Source organism: Phyllostomus hastatus, unplaced genomic scaffold, assembly GCF_019186645.2.
Source record: "Phyllostomus hastatus isolate PE091 unplaced genomic scaffold, TTU_PhHast_1.1 phas_contig_1, whole genome shotgun sequence".
In the NCBI taxonomy this organism is placed as follows: Eukaryota; Metazoa; Chordata; class Mammalia; order Chiroptera; family Phyllostomidae; genus Phyllostomus; species Phyllostomus hastatus.
Window position 1 is genome coordinate 12,774,626 of NW_025333498.1, and position 17,502 is coordinate 12,792,127.

A 17,502-nucleotide genomic window follows, 5' to 3' on the forward strand; every position below is an offset into this window, starting at 1 on the left:
GTGTTCATGCATAGTGGAACAACAAGATTAATGTCTGTGTGCTGTCAGCATACCACCCCTGGACGGCCAAATGAATTTTCATTTAACAGACAAATAAGCTTCTGTCTTCTTTAAGCCACTGTTATTTAGGATTTTCTTCACACGTATTTACTTTTAATCTTGAGTAATATAGGTGCATGGATTTTGCTATAGCCTACCCTTTTCACTTAATACTATATAATACATTTTATTGCCAAATATTATTTGTAAATACTATAGACTGAATGTTTATGTTTTTCAAGATTTGTAGGTTAAAATTCTACCTCACCAATGTGATGGTATTAAGAGGTAGGGCCTTGGGAGGTAATTAAATCAGGAAGACCCCTCATGAATGGGATTAGTGTCTTTCTGAGAGACTCCAGAGAGCTCCCTCACCCCTTACACCACGTGAGGACACAGTGATACACCAGCCACCTACAAACTAGGAAGCAGGCCCCAGGCACAAAGGCACAGCTAGTGTCTTGATCTTTGTAGCATCTGGAATTATGAGAAATAAATTTCTGTCATTTATAAACCACCAAAACTCTGGTATTCTGTTATAGTAGCCTGAATGGGTTAAGATAGTAATCATAATTTTTAATGGCTGCTTACAATTCATCTCATAAATGTGATGCAATTTATATAAGCAATTTCTATTATTGAATGTTTAAGTTGGTATTTATTTATCAAGCTCTAAAAGCTCCCTAGTCTTTTTTTTTAAGATTTTATATTTATTTTTAGAGAGGGAAGGGAGGGAGAAAGAGAGAGAGAGAGAAACATCAATGTGCGGTTGCTGGGGGCTGTTGCCTACAACCCAGGCATGTACCCTGACTGGGAATTGATCCTGCCACACTTTGTTTCGCAGCCCGTGCTCAATCCACTGAGCTATGCCAGCCAGGGAAAAAGCTCCCTAGTCTTAATATACCCATCCCTACTAGAAGCATTAATATATAGTACCAGATGGGCATAATTATTTTTGTGACTATTCAGTTACCATGACTCTTTATTCAATAACATTCTCATCTTCCTTTGATTTGTGCTGCTGTGATCCGATACTAAATTCTTATACTAGCAATTTCTGGTTTATTTATTCTATTCAATTAATCTATTCTTAGGCCAATGTCTATTTTAATTACAATACCTATAAAATGACTTATCTAGAAATAATACGTTAAAATACAACTTTTTGGGAGGGACTTGCGTCAGTCTATTTTATCCATGTATCTTATAACCACAATTTCATTTTTAGAGCTGCGTCTGTTATTCAAAAACAATGCTAATAATAATGATACCTGGTTTTCCCTCTAAACAGTATTTATTTCAGAGCTCCTTCAAATGTGTTGTTTCATTTGATTTCTAAATGGAGTTGTTATGACGTTATTCAGATTAGCCACATTCAACTACTCAATCTTCCAAAATTTGAAACCAAAGGATTTTAAAAAGAGGTTGCGGTCAGGCTCTCTGAAACTGTTCTGAAATGCTCCTAAGGAGACAGCTGTCAGCTCTCCTGGCTGCAGCCCACAGCATTCACCGCAGATTACTGATGGTGCTCGGCATTCGGGTCAGAGCCTGTTAGCCTCTTGCTAACTTTGGTTGCAGCTGTCTGCAGTCACGCTGAGCGTGTGAGGTCCAGCAGCACGGTGTTCAAAAAAAAAAACACCTCTTCTCTGCCTGCTTTAAAAATAAATCCCTATAAAGTAGGAAACGTAATTGAAGCTTTGTAATTTTTCAGCTTGGGGCCTCAACTCTGATCTTAAATTGATGAAGCATTGAAGCATTAGTAGATGTGCTTAGAAAAGAGGCGAGAAACTGCTGTTTGAACAATAAAACACGTGAGAGACATTTTACAGATTTTCAGGTTGTACTGCTGACGACAGGATGATAGATTATACGCAGAGTTCAATGGGCTTCTCAGCATAGTGTCGATTTTGTGCAAAGGGATATGGAAAGAATATAGTCTTCTGCACTTTAAGTGCTTTAACTACCAACAAGTGGTAGTGTGAGTGTGATAGGACAAGAAATTCGAGCAGTTTCTAAGATAATGTACTTTTTAGAAAAGCGTAAGTGACAAACAAATTAGCTGGAAATTTTCTATAACTGTATATGTGTACCAAGTTTTTAAATGTTACAAAGAAAAGGCTATAGCCACTGTAATCAGTGGCAAGAAAGTAAAATAGTAGCTTAGAAGATAGAATTTAAGAAATTCCTTAGAAATTAACTTTCACATGCAGGCAGTCTAAAACAGAAAGATGCATTAGGTGGAGATAATAATCAGATTGGAAAGGAATAATCAAGAGCACTTATCTAGCCATAAAATAGTTCTAACTTAAGCCCGTCTGCTTATACAAGGAACTTTATGAACAAATAACTAAAGGGAAGAGTAGAAAGGTTGCTCTAAATTAGAGTTTCCCAAGTTGGTGCCATCTGAATAAATTGCCACAGGATATGAATATGCATGCCATGAAAAACTGTTCCATGATCACTTTGGGTAGGGAAATGCTGGATTAAGCACATTTCTATGTTACAGAACTTCCTGAGGCTTCAGCAAACCAAAATAGATTGTGCACCTCCAAAAAGGGCTTTAGGACACAGCAATTTCCCAAACTTACTTGACCTCTGCTGAGGTGAGCTATTTCCATCTCCTGGAACACTGGTTTGGAAAATACAGCTCAAAAGAAACATGTACTTTTTCAGACATTTTTCCTTAAAAGTCAGGCATGCTAAGAGACCAAATTTACACTTTCTTTGATATTCTGCCAACAGAAAATTCGAGATTCTGCCATGGTGCCACCCTTAGATGATTTGACTGGTCCTAAAGAATGGTGGAGTTGCTTTTAACATTCAAAGAATACATATCAAAATTGTCTCAAAACAGAAAATATTTAAATTAAACTCCTTTAAATTAAATTGTCTTCTTAAAAGAAGAATTCCATTACTGAGTTATTCATTTGTTCCATTGGTAAAACAGTAGAACTGTAGACTTGGGAAAGAAATAAAAGGACAAGTTTAGCCAGTCCTCTGATTTACAGATGGGAGAAAATTGAGGCCCAGATTAGCTAAGTGGTTTGTCCAGGATTATTCAATGAGATAGGGCAAGACTACAGGAGTGATAACTTGCAGGCCATGCTCTCTTAGTCTCATAACTCCCATACAACAGGCCAGTTATTTTTTTGTAATTTAGCACATAAATAGAAAAATGAAAATTAATTTACTCAGTGCTTCACCTCACAATTTTCTCCGGAATTAACAGTTTTGTGTTTTTTTATTTTGTGGTCAGACATCTGTAGTTCTCTAATGCAATGCTACAGCTTCTGGATCTCTCGTGTTAAAAAGATCCAATGACAACAATGTGGGGAAGGGATTAGAGTGAAGAAGGCAAGAAGCTATGGCAGTGGTCTAAGGAAAAAGTGATGAGAGCCTGAAATATGCCACGGGAGCAAGAACAGAAGCAGAGAGCCTCTTCTCTGAAGAGAGGTAAAGGTGGGCTAGAATCAGGATAAAGTGAAGACAGAGAGTGGATTGGTTCAGGATTTCTTTTGGAGGTACTATCACAGGACCTGCTATTAGACTAGATGTTACAGGTGTAGCAGTTAAGGAGAGAAAGGAATTGAAGATAAAGTCCAGGTTTCTGGCTTAAACATTTAGGCAGATCATCACGATGCCCCATTTTGAGTGACAAAGCTAGGAGACAAGCTAGATTAGGAGAAAACATTTTTGGACATGTTAAGTGAGACATTGAAGAGCATGGCAATTTTAACAATTGGATACACAAGAGTTCAGTATAGAAGAGTGGTTTGGGCTAGAGATGTTAATCTGGAAATCCTCAGCAGATAACACAGATTCTGGGTATAAAGTCATGAAATGGGTGGGATTCTCTCCCAAGAACATGTGCAGAAAGAACAGAAGACTCATGGCACAGAATATCAAGGTCAGGAAAAGAAGAGAGTGTGCCAACCCAGAAGACCCCAGAGTGGTCCAAGGGTGAGAATAAAGTTAGGTAGGACCTGAAACCCCCTATTGGGTTTATCAGCTAGGAGCTCATGGGTGGAGGAATGAACAGCAGAAGAAGTAACTGAGATTTAAGGAATATAAGAGAAAGAGGTGGGACTTTGGAGATAGGGAAAGATCAAAGGTGGGTAGCGTCATAGAGAGATTTGACATGGAAGGGCAGGAAACTGAGGGATCTTTGTTCCCCTGAAAAATCTTCTTTACGCTTTAAAATAGAAGCAAGTTTGTTTTCTAAGAAGAAGGTAGTGTACTTCAGGGGTTTAACTACACTAGTGAAGATTTACAAATAAATATTGAGGAAGCCATCAACAGCAAGCTCATGAATGATTGTTGAACACAGTTAACAGCCCAGCTAACATGGGACTTCAAGATGCTGAGGGGTCACCAGTCCATTCATTATGAATATATATGAAGGAAACTTTGGTATTTAGACTAAGAGCTAATTTTTATAGAGAACTGATGAGCTTCTGGGCTAGTCTTTCATTTTGGTCAATTACTCACACCTCAGGTAAACCTGTGCAGTGGAGATAAGCAATCCTAACTCAGAACAACACTGTTCACCTGCTACTGCTGATATCTGGACTGCAGTCTGTCTGCAGAGGGAATAAGTCACCCTAATCCTAGGACCCTGAAGATCAAAATTACACAGACCATAGGTCTGCGACCTCCCCTCTCATGGATCCAAGAAGAGTTGATGATTTGTCAGTCTGTTCAGCTTTTTTATTTTTGTTAGGGTAGAGGGATGACTTCCCAGCTTCTTTCTTACACATGGAAGCAGAAACCAGGAGTCTTTTGATTTTAGAGAGAAGAAAGAGTGGGAGAGAAACATCGATGCAAGAGATAAATATTGACCAGTTGCCTTATGCACCCTCCCTGACTGGGGACCCAACCCACAATCCAGGCATGTGCCCCAACCGGAATCAAACCAGCGACTTTTCAGTTTGCAGTATGATGCCCAAACAATTGAGCCACACTGGTCAGGATCAGAAATTTATACATTTTAGATGTGAGTATTGCAAGTATCTTCTCTGTGGCTCATTTTTATTCATAATAATATTTTAATAAACAGAAGTTTATCATTTCATTGTAATCCCATATATAACTTTTTCTTCATGGTTACTATTTTTTACATTCCTTTTGGAAATTTTTGCCTATCCCAAGCCCATGAAAATATTCTTCTAAGTTTTATTCTGAAACTTGTGGAAGCATTAGATCTTTAATCCATTTGGGATTGGGTTCTGTGTATTATATAAGGCAGAAGATCAGGATTTTTCTCCATAGCAGATACCAGCTGATACAGCATCATGTATGGAAAAGACCATGTTTCTCCACTGCAGTAAGTGTCACCTGTATCATAAACACATGACAGATGTGACCTAGAGCCAGGATGTTGGTTTCTTTTCTGATCTCTCAGTGCCTGACCAGATACTGGGCTGGGCCCTCCAGACACTTCCTCATCAACCAAAGGCCACTGAGCAGCAGCCTGGGCCTGTGACCTCATTTCTCTCCTCTGTCCTGACCTCACTGAAGATCACAAAGCCATCATAAAATTGATGAATTTTGTTATGCAGACTTATTCACAGCTTTTTGATAAAGGCCTCAATTATCCTAAAAAAACAAACAAACAAACAAAAAAACCCAAACCCACTGAAGGATCTCAGTTTCAAGATAATATATTTCATTGCCTTGGACTTTCTCAAAACAGGTGATCGATATGTGTACCTACCTTGTTAAATACTGTAAACCTAAAATTTACACATGAAAATTCTTTTCTGATATTTAGGAAAGTTTCTGTTTGTTTTTTTAAGCTCAAATTGCACTCCAAAATATGAAACAGAGACATCAAAGAATGCCATAATACTATATACATGGATGAAGGAATAAGTAATTAGGAGTGAGCAATTGCATTTCAGGGAGAAGTTTGAGCTAAATAAAAATAATTTTTCAGATAAGTCATTAATTATATTCCCTTCAAGATCAAACTCTGTAGTTTATTTTGTATTTGTATAAACTATGAATATAGATGCAGATACAGTTACACTTCCTAATTTCTTTGTAAGTAAGTGCTCAATAAATGCTAGCATGGCCTTTGAATTTTTTTCTCCCATTTCTGGATTAGGCAATACAGAAGTCCCCTCTTGCAAATGGCAGCCTTCATTGTGTCTTCATAAGGTCTTTTCTCTTTACTCGGGCATCCCTGGTATCTCTCTGTGTCTAAACTTCCTCTTCTTATAACAGTACATAACCAGTTTCAACAAATTTTTAAAAAGCTCTTCATATATTCCTTGAGTCTGTGTTGGAGTTTAACTTGTAACTTTAAAAAGAATGCAAACTTATTCATGGAACATAAAGTAAAATACATTCATCTTTAGTACAATTGCAATAGAGATACAATAAACATTTGAACTCGCTGCCTTTTCGATATTAGGAAACGAAAATTTGATTAGCAAAGTAAGCCTTTGGGCCATGTGTTACAAAGGCTTTTTCAGATACAGTACTTAGGTTAATTAGCTCCTTCTATTGTTCTGTAAATAGAACGAAGATACAGGATCTATTTCAATCCCATAGTATTATGTATGAGCCCATGTATAAATCATGGGAAGCAAAATACATAATACCTCATGATACAATGTGTTCTGCTGGGTTTCACTTATTATATTTTCTTAGGATAAAATATTTCAGAAATAAAATTTAAAAAGAGTTTTCTATATATTTGCTTTTAAAAATTCTTTTTGGCTCATAATAATAATTATTTGTTCACATTAAAGGTCAGTTGATAAATGGGTTTAGAGGAATGTTAATTCTCTACTAAAACCAAAAACAAAAAACTTCATTTAAAATATCATGACAGACCATTTCATATTTCTTATCATATATCACTTTTTGTGGAAGAAAGGAAACTATAGTTTTGGACTAAACTTATTAGGCATTTATTACATTTTTTGAAAATATAAGTATGTGTTTGAGTATCTATTATATTTTCTAAAAATAGTTCTTCCAAGTGCAAATAAGTATATATCTCTCCACATAATACGGGTCTTCTTCCTCTGACCCCACCTTTTTTATTTTTTGGAAGAAAATTCAGATCACTGAAGATAAAGAAAAATTAAGTGATTTGACTCTACAGCTGGTGAAATTTCAGTCTCATAGCTGTGCTGTGTTCCTGTATAAATATTTGCTTGTAAGATGCACTAAGAAATGGCTGCTACCACGTGTCAATTTCACAGTGGACAATGCTGTCAATCAATTAGATTGCCCCATTTTTTCCAGCTTAGTTTTTTCAAGTTGCAAATTCTAAAATCACATGTCATTACCATCAACCACCAAATGGAATGATTTAATTTTAAATCCTTTGTCCATTAACTCACTGAAGAAACGATTTTGTGATCAATTTGGCCTTTTGTCATCAAAAGTGCCAAATAATTAACAATGATAAATGATTATCATCTGAAATATTGTAAGGAATCATTAAATGCATACATTTCATATGAACAGAAACTATACATTTTCTTAAAAAAAAGATTTTACTTATTTATTTTTAAAGAGAGGGCAAGGGAAGGAGAAAGAGAGGGAGAGAAACATCAATGTGTGGTTGCCTCTTATGTGCCCCATACAGGGGACCTGGCCCGCAACCCAGGCATGTGTCCTGACATGTGGGAATTGAACTGACAACCCTTTGGTTCACAGGCCTACACTCAATTTGTAAGCCACACCAGCCATGGCTATATTTTCTATAAAATATTGGAAATATTTATTTCATCCATTCAACACATATTTATCAAGTGCCTACTATGTACCAGAAACCATAAACCAGAAGTTTATGATCCAAAACTGAATAAAACAAATGAGTGATGTAGTATATTAGAAAGCATTAAGTGCCACAGGAAAAAAAAAGGCAAGGAAATGGAATTGAAAATATGTGTATGAGGTTAAGAGAGTGCAATTTTCAACAGGATGGTCAGAGAAGGTGACATCTAAACAAAGACGTGAAGGACGTGAGGGAGGGTGTGAAGCGTGTGGATATCAGGAGGAGGTAAAGGTGACCAAACATCCTGGCTTATCTGAGACTAAGGGGTTTCCTGGGGTGCATCCTGGTGCTAAAACCAGGATAGTCCCAGCCCAGGCAAACCAGACAGGTGATTGGCCATTCCACCTGGCCATTGTTCCAGATGAAAGAGAGAGGCAGAACAAAGGCTTTGAGACGGGAGCATGCCTGGCTGTTTCAGGAACTGCAGTAATAAGGCCAGTGCAGCTAAGGAAAGGGTGAGGTCAGTAATATGAAAAGGTCACATTGTATTGGGCCTTGGAGTGGATGAACATTCCACCCCAATCCTCTCCTCACAGTTGATGCGCCCATCCCTAACTACAGCCAATAGGCTCATGGTATGTCTTTCCATGGACCTTACCCTTGGCTGCAGAGAATTGCCTCCCCCAAGGTTGTGTACCTTTCAGGAAGCATCTAATGACTAATGACTGGCTAATGTGGGAACAAAATGGCCTAGCCCCCTTCTCTCGATTTGGTCCCTTCTAGCTTAAGGTGTGTGTTATGTGCCATTGAGTCGGCTCTGTCTCCTGGTAGCCCTATGAATGAGTGGTGTCCACAGTGTTCTGTCCTCAACAGCCCTGCTCAGGTCCTGTAGACCAGTGGTCCCCAACCTCTGGGATGTGAGCTGGTACAGGTCCAGGCCTTTTAGGAACCAGGCCACAATGAAGAAGGTGAGCTCAAATGTAATGTGCTTGAATCATCCCAAAACTATCCCTCACCCCCCACCTCCCCAACCCCTGCTCCATGGAAAAGTTATCTTCCATGAAACCAGTCCCTGGTGCCAAAACAGGTTAGGGGCTACTGCTGTAGATGCAAGACTATGGCTTCTTTTATGGGATCACTCTCTCTCATGTTTGGTCTTCCTCTTTCCTGCTGCCTTCTATCTTTCCTGTCATTACTGTCTTTTCCAAAGAACCCTGCTTTCTCCTGATGTGCTGAAACTGTCGTAGTTTCAGTTTTGATGTTCTTGCCTCAAGGGATGTTTCAAGCTGAATTCGCTCTAGGATCTACTTATTCATTTTTCTGGCAATCCAGGGTATCCACAGGGCTCTCCTTCAAGACCATAGTTCAATAAATCGATGTTTTTTTTTTTTCTGATCTGCTTTCATCACTGTCCAACTTTCACACCAGTACATAGTACTTGGAAATATGAGGGTGAGGATGATCTTCATCTTGGTCTCCAATGACACATGTTTGCTCTTGGTGATCTTTCCTAATCCTTGCCTTGCTGCCTTCTGAGTCTCAGCCTTCTCTTGGTTTCTTGGTTGCAGTTTCCATTTAAATTGATGACTAAACCAAGGTGAGCAAAATTCAGTGTCTTCATTGTATATGTTAAAGTTGCATATTTTTTCTGTAGTCAGGATTTTTGTCTTCCTGATGTCCAAATTCAGTCCTGTTTTGGCACTTTCTCCTTACATTCTCATCAGAGGTCAATTCAGATCATTGCTGCTTTTTGCCAGTAAGATGCTGTCATCTACCTAGCTTGATATTGATGTTTGTTCCACCACTTTTCACTCCTCCTTCCTCTGAGTCTAGCCCAGTTTTTTGTATACGCTCTGCATACAGATTAAACAAATAGGGAGATAAAATGCACCCTTGTCTGACACTGTTGCCTATGAGAAACCTTTCGGTCTCTCCCCATTTTGTCCTGACAGTTGCTTCCTGTCCACAACACAGATTACACAACAGGACAATCAGGTGCTGGGGAAACCCATTTCCCTCAGGAAAACATACAGACTTTCATGATCCACACACTCAAAGAAAGGCCTTATTGTTGTTTATAAATCATAGACTAAACTTCTGAAATTCTGTGAGCACTTCAGTGTCCCGTGAATGTTCACAATTAGATCCTTTTCTGAATCCAACTTGAACATCTGTCATTCTTTGTTCCGTATAAGGTAGAAGCCTTTGTTGCATCACCTTGGGTATCACTTTACTTGTGTGGGAAATTAAAGCAGTGGTCCTATACTTACTGCACTCCTTGGCATCCCCTTTCTTAAAGATCAGGGTGTTTATTGACTGTTTCCAATCTGTAGACCATTGTTTTGTCTTCTATATTTGTTGACATATTCTTGTTAGGATTTTGACAGATTCAGTCTCCCTGGCTTCAAATAATTCTATTGCTGTCCCATCTACCCTTGGTGATTTATTTCTTCCCAATACTTTCAGGGCAGCTTTTACTTCACTTTCTAAAATTACAGGGTCTTCCTCATAGGAATCATCTTCAAAGGTATCGGTCATTCTTTGTCTCTTCTGTATAGATTTTCAATATACTGTTTCCATCTTCCCTTTATTTTCTCCTGGTCAGATAATGAGGTTTTTTTGTTTTTTGTTTTTTGGTTGTTCAGCATTCCTGTCTAGGTTTGAATTTCCCTTTTATTTCTTGAATCATCTGGTAGAGACACTTTGTTTTTCCCTTCGCTGTTGTTCTCGTCTATCTGTCCTTATGTTGACTATTGTAATATTCATAGCTCTCTTTATCTCTACATGATAGTCATTGAAAAACTGTATTAAGGATTCTAACCCACTTTTGTCACCTTCAACTTTTGCCTTTTGCCTGTCTTTAATACTTTTTCATGTTTCTTTGGTCATCCATCTAGATTTTTCTTTCCTCTTTACTTCTGGCATTGTCTTTTCACATTCTTCCCTAATAATTTTTCTAGTTTCAGTCCATAGTTCTGGTTCTTATTCAAGTAAGTTTAACAGTTCAAACCTATTTTTTATATGGACTTCAAATTCATCAGGAATGTTATTTATGTTCTATTTTGGCCCTATAATTTTTTTAGTGTTCATCTTCAGCCTTACTCTAATGTTTGATATCAGCAAGTTCATGGTCTCATCCACAGTCTGCTCTTGGTCTTGTTTTGGCAGAGAGAATGCAGCCTCTTCATCTCCTGCTTCCAATTCCACAGTCTGATTTCTGCATTGGCCATCTGGTGATGTCCTTGTATATAGTCATCTGTTTGGTTGTGTAAAGCATGTGTTTTGGATGGACAAATTGTTGGCTTTACAGAAACCCATGAGTCAATATTCTGCTTAATTTTTTGGCCCCTAGTCCAAATTCTTCAATAATATCTGATTCTGCTTTATTTCCTACTTTTGTGTCCCACTTACCTATATTATCATCATGTCTTCTTTTAGTGTATGATTGATTTCTTCTTGGATACTTGCATAAAAGTTTTCAATTTTATCTTCTGCTGATGCTGTAGTTGACACATAGACTCGGGTGGTGGTTATGTACTGGTTTTCCTAGAAGTTTGACTGATATTATTTGGCCAGACCTAGCATTATAACCCCTGGCTGTGCTATGTCTTGCCTCAGTATTAAGTTGCTCCATTTCTTCTGAGTTTGTCATTTCAAGAGTAAAACACTTTGTAGCTGTTTGTCTAAAAATGCACCATTCTGGTCTATTTTTTACAAACACGAAGCATGCTTTATTTAGACATTCTATTTCTTACTTTACACTTTCCATTTTACTTTGGTTCATGCTTCTTACATTCCATATTCTGATTTTATTTGTTGTGCTTTATCGTGCTTTCCTTTTGCCTTCATGCACACCAGACACTAGACATCCTTCCAGCTTTAGACAAGTTGTGTCATTAGCAATAATGCTATTCATACTTGTCCTCTGTTCTTCCCTACGGACTGTATGAAAGATTTCTGACCTGGTAGTCTCATCTTTCAGCACCAGCTCATGTTTCATTTTGGACTGTCTCATCTTAGGGTTTTCAAGGTAAACTAAAAAAAAATTAAAGGGAGCTTGGATGTCTCCTTAATATTGTCTGAGGTCTCCTTTGTAACTAACTGTAGTTAAGCCTTTTCCCTTTGCCTCACTTCTTTACAGATGTATTTCCTGAGAACACTCCCCAGCAAACTTTCCAGATGCAACTCTCCGTCTCAGTATCTGTGTCTAGAGAACCCAGGGTAAGATAGGCTTTGAAAGCAATTTTGAGAGAAGTGAAGGCTCTGAAGGGTTTTGAAAGAAACTGAAACCTGAAATAGTTTTTTTTTTCTCTCTGCCTCTCTAGGCATAGACAAATATAGAACTTTCTTAGTTGCCTATTTCTGTTCACTGCATTTCTAACTTCACTGCATTAATTCCACATGATGGAAGAACTGGGCCATAACTCAACTGGAAATTTTAAGTCTGCTCAATTGTTGGCATTTCCCCTTTTGTCTCAAAATTTGAGGAGTAGGTGGGCCAACTTTTAAGTTTATGCAGAGAAGTTCATAAGTCCCTGGGTAGATTACATCTTACATTGAATTCCATTGTTTGGGGGATTTCAGTTGTTTTAAGTAAAGAAGGTACATCAAAATGCAACAACAAGCAACAAGGAAGTACTCACCCTCAAGGATTTTATTCTAGTCTTCTATGAACCATTCTATTGAAAATGTTCAGTAATAGATGGCTTATGCCAGCATATCTCAGGACCTTCAATTCCTGTGGGCCCAGCAAGTAGAGGTAGGGGAGATGAGGAAAAACAATTGTCTCTAGTTACACACACCAACTTAAATGTCCAGCTACCCAAAATACATATTAGCTGCACTTAATATGTCCAGCATTCTCACATTTCAGGCTTTACTGAAGAGTTTCTAGGCCAATAGTGGACTCCAACTTCATATTACTTAAGAAAACCATGACTAGGAACATGGTAAGTAGGTGGCACTTCTCCACTTTTTATCATGTCCTGAGGAGGCCTTTTGTCCCTCAGTTCAAAATGTTACTTTGACGGTTTCAGTGTAAATATCTCCCTGCATGTGATTTTTTTTCTAAGTGTATATGACTTTTCTATATAATTAAAAATTTCTAGAGACTGGTATGGTTAATTATGCTTATGGTAAAATTCAGGCTAATCATTAAAATTTTTTTATTTCTCTTCACATAGGATGGCATTAAATATCATGTAAAAATGCCATGACAAGTTGAAAGATAGCCCATGGAAGAAAGGAAAAAGCTTTATATTTTAGTACCTTTAATAGCACTATTTCCCTGCTTTTTCAACACGGGCTCTTTATTTTTATTTTGTATGAGGCCTAATAAATTATGTAACTGGCCTTCAGTGTATGTGTGTTTATGTGTGAGAGAGAAGTGGATAAGAATAGAGCAAGAAAGCACACATTCCAGTGTTTCAACTCAGAGGATATATATAAACTGATTATGCGTTAGGCACATGGCCCTGTACTAGGCCCTGACACAAACTGAAGACGGATTGCACTTTGGCTAGTGGAGAATGGTGAGTCAAGTGTGGAACTTGCCGAGTTTAAAATAACAGCAGAACTTTCAAGTAGAAATATCTAAAAAATAGCTAGCCATGTTTGTGTTGTGCTTCTAAAAGACCTTAAGGTGAAAATAATTTTAAAGTAATTTGCTCATAATACATGTTATCATAGCAACAAAAAGAGAAATGTAAAAATAAATTTTAAAATAAATGTGCATCATTTATACAAAAAAAAAAAACAACCCCAAAAACCAAAAGCACTACTGAAGGACACTTGAACAGAAGACTTGAACAAATCAAAAACATATTATATCCTGGATTGGCAGACTCAGCATCATAAATATGTCAGTTATTTCTAAATTAATCTGTAAATCTAACTTGATCCAAATCAATTAACACTAAAAATTTTTAATTTAGAACTGGACAAGCTGATTCTAAATTTATGTGTAAAAATACATAAGCAAGAACAGCTTGGAAAAATTCAGAAAAGAAGAAAAATGAGAAGGGACTCTGTATGATATAAATAAAATTACAGTAATTCTGGAACATGTTCATCAATAAAATATAATAAAAATATCCAAAAATAGAGCACAAAACACAAAAGGTGATAAAAATCGCACTTCAAATTGAGGAGAAAAGCAAAATTATTAAAATTTTTGCATTCCTACCTTACACTTTGCATGTAAATGAATTTCAGATAGATCAAAGATCTAGACATGAAAACCAACCCATAAAAGTATAAGAATAAAGCATGAGAAAATTTTGTTTTAAATAATATCTGCATGGAAAGAAAGGCTTCCCAAGTGTGACATGAAACTCAGACACCATAAAGAAGCAATTGAAACAAAACCATCCTACATGAATTAAAAATAGAGAACTAAGCTCTGAGCAGTGTAGCTCAGTCGGTTGGGCATCATAGTGCAAAGCAAAAGTTCACCAGTTGAATTCCAGGTCAAATTTCCAGTCAGGGCATATGCCTGCGTTGCAGGTTTGGTACCCAGTTGGGGTACATAAAAGAGGCAACCAATTGATGTTTCTCTCTTATATTAATGTTTCTCTCCCTCTCTTTCCCCCTTCCTTCTCCTTTCTCTAAAAATAAATAAATAAAATCTTGTTTAAAAATTGAGAAATAATTTATACAATATATATCAGAAGCAAATCCCTATATATTAACAAGAAAAAAGACAAACTATGCAATACAATATCAGAATGAGAGGAGCAATGGATATTAAAAAATAGTGTACTAAAAAGGAAATACAGATTGCTCTTGAACCTGTAAAAAAGTGCCAATCTTCACCCAATTATATACTACATTGAGATGCTATCTTTCACTTATAAGACTAGCAAAAGCCCCCCCAAATAAATTTATAACAAAAATTTTATACCAAGTGTTGCTGGAGGGGCTATAAATTGGTAAAACCTCAATGAAAGGCAATTTCATAATAATTATTCAAAATAACGAATACACATAGTTTTTGACTTAGCAACTCTAGTCCTAAGTACTTATCCTATAAGGACAAAATGATGTTTATAATAAATTATAAGAGACCAGAGGCAAACTAAATGTTTAACAGTAGAAGTCTGGTTTAAAAAGTTATGATATATTTAAATAATGAAATACAATGCTCTCTCCTGTGTATTGGCAGGAAAAGATCCCCAAATTCTATTATTCGAGTGAAAAAGTAATGTGTAGAACAGTATACACAGCATGCTAATATTTGTGTGGTGAATATTATATACTCAGATATAATTTATATTTGTATGTATACATTATAATATGTATATATTATAGTATGTATATATCATAATAAATATATTATCATATATTTATAAATGTATAGAACATTCTTAGAAGGCTCTGCAAGTGACTGTAATAATGATCATCCCTTAGAAGAGAAACAAGATGGCTGAGGGTCAGGAGAAAAAGAGGCTTATTTTTCATTGCATATTTTTTGTAATTTTGAATTTGATGCTATGCAAATATATTACTCAGAAAAAAATATTTTTAGATTAAGAGGGTCAGTATTTAAAGTCATGGAGCTATTTGGAATAGATTACATCTGAGTGTAATCTCTGACATTTTTGGCATAAAAAGACCAAGCACCATGACGAACATCTCTATTTGAGGCAGGAAGAAGTGTCAGTGAGACACCACAGCAAAACAAACTGAGAAGTAGGAAGTAGGATAAGTCAGCGACACAGATTATGGAAAAGAAGTGTTTGGTAAGGAAATCAAGTTTTCCAAAGGACAAGATAAATGCACTTAACTATAAAATAATTGTAGAACTTTTCTTATCAATATTTGTAAAATATGGCAGACAAAAAATTGATATACTTAGTATTATATAAAGAAAGAATACAAATTTAAAAAACTCTAATAGAAAAATAATCAAAGAACATGAAGGGATAATTCACAAAAGGAAGAATTACAAATTTTAAGTACATGTGTTCACTTATAATTCAGGAAAAGCAAATTAAAAGAATAAATTTTTGCCCATGCACTTAAAAAAATAAAAGTATGTTAATGTAATTCTCATTGCTAATGGGAACATTAACTGAGACAATGTATTTGAAAAACAGTAGTTGATATATATCAAGAGACTTTATAATTGTTCATAAATTTGACACGGTAATTTCCCCTACCAAGAATTTCTACCAAGGAAATAATCAGTGATGTTCATCACTACATATTTGATAGCAAAACAAAAGTCAATCTTAATGTTCATCATTGGGTAAATAAAGTGTAGTTCATAGTACAAAACACTATGCAGTCACTAAAATTATATCTTCAGCCCTGGCTGGTGTAGCTCAGTGGATTGAGCTCGGATCTGCAAACCAAAGGGTTGCTGGTTTGATTCCCAGTCAGGGCACATGCCCAGGTTGCGGCCAGGTTCCCAGTAGGGGATGTGCAATACGCAACCATACATTGATGTTTCTCTCCCTCTCTCCTTTCCTTCCCCTCTCTAAAAAATAAAAATAAATAAAATAAAATTATATATTCAAAGATTAGCTCATTATGAAGCACTGTGCTCATAGTATATAATTAATTGTTAAAAGCAGGATATAACATTTTATATAGGATATGAAACAATTTTCTAAAAATGTACACATATGCACAGTTCACTTTGAAATTTTTTTTATTTTTTAATTATAGGTGACATTCGATATTATTTTATATTAGCTTCAGTTGCACAGCATAGTGGTTAGACATTTATATAATTTATGAAGTGATCCCCCTCATAAGTCTAGTACCCACCTGACACCATACATATTACAACACTATTGACTACATTTTCTATGCTGTAACTTACATCCTCGTGACTAATTTGTAACTACCAATCTGTACTTCTCAATCCCTTCACCTTTTTTACCCAGCCCCCACAATCCTCCCCTCTGGCAACCATCAATTTTTTTGTTTGTTTTGTTTTGTTTTTTATTGTTGTACAATTACAGTTGTCCCTATTTCCCCCCATTACTCTCCCACACCCTACCTATTCCCAACTCCCACATTCAATCTCACCCCTGCCCCGCCCCCACTTGTTGTCTTTGTCCATGGGTCCTTTACCCATGTTCCTTAATGTCCCTTCCCCTTCTTTCCCCTACTATCCCCCATGCCCCTCCCCTTTGTTTACTATTAGTTTATTCTTTATTTCCATGTCTCTGGTTATATTTTGCTTGCTTGCTTGTTTTATTGATAAGGTTCCACTTATAGGTGAGATCATGTGGTATTTGTCTTTCACCCACTGGCTTATTTCACTTAGCATAATGCTCTCCAGTTCTATCCATGCTGCCGCAAAGTGTAGGAGCTCCTCCTTTCTTTCTGCTGAATAGTACCACAGTTTTTTGATCCACTCACTTACTGATGGGCACTTAGGCTGTTTCCAGCACTTGGCTATTGTAAATAGCGCTGCTGTGAACATTAGGGTGCATAGGTTCTTTTAAATTGGTGTTCCGGGATTCTTAGGATATAATCACAGCAGTGGAATCACTGGGTCAAAGGGCAGTTGCATTTTTAATTTTTTCGAGGAAATTCCATACTGTTTTCCACAATGGTTGCACCAGTCTGCATTCCCACCAACAGTGTACTAGGGTTCCCTTTTCTCCACAACCTCAACAGCACTTGTTTCTTGATTTGTTTATGATGGCCATTCTGACCGGTGTGAGGTAATATCTCCATGTGGTTTTAATTTGCATTTCTCTGATGGCTAGTGA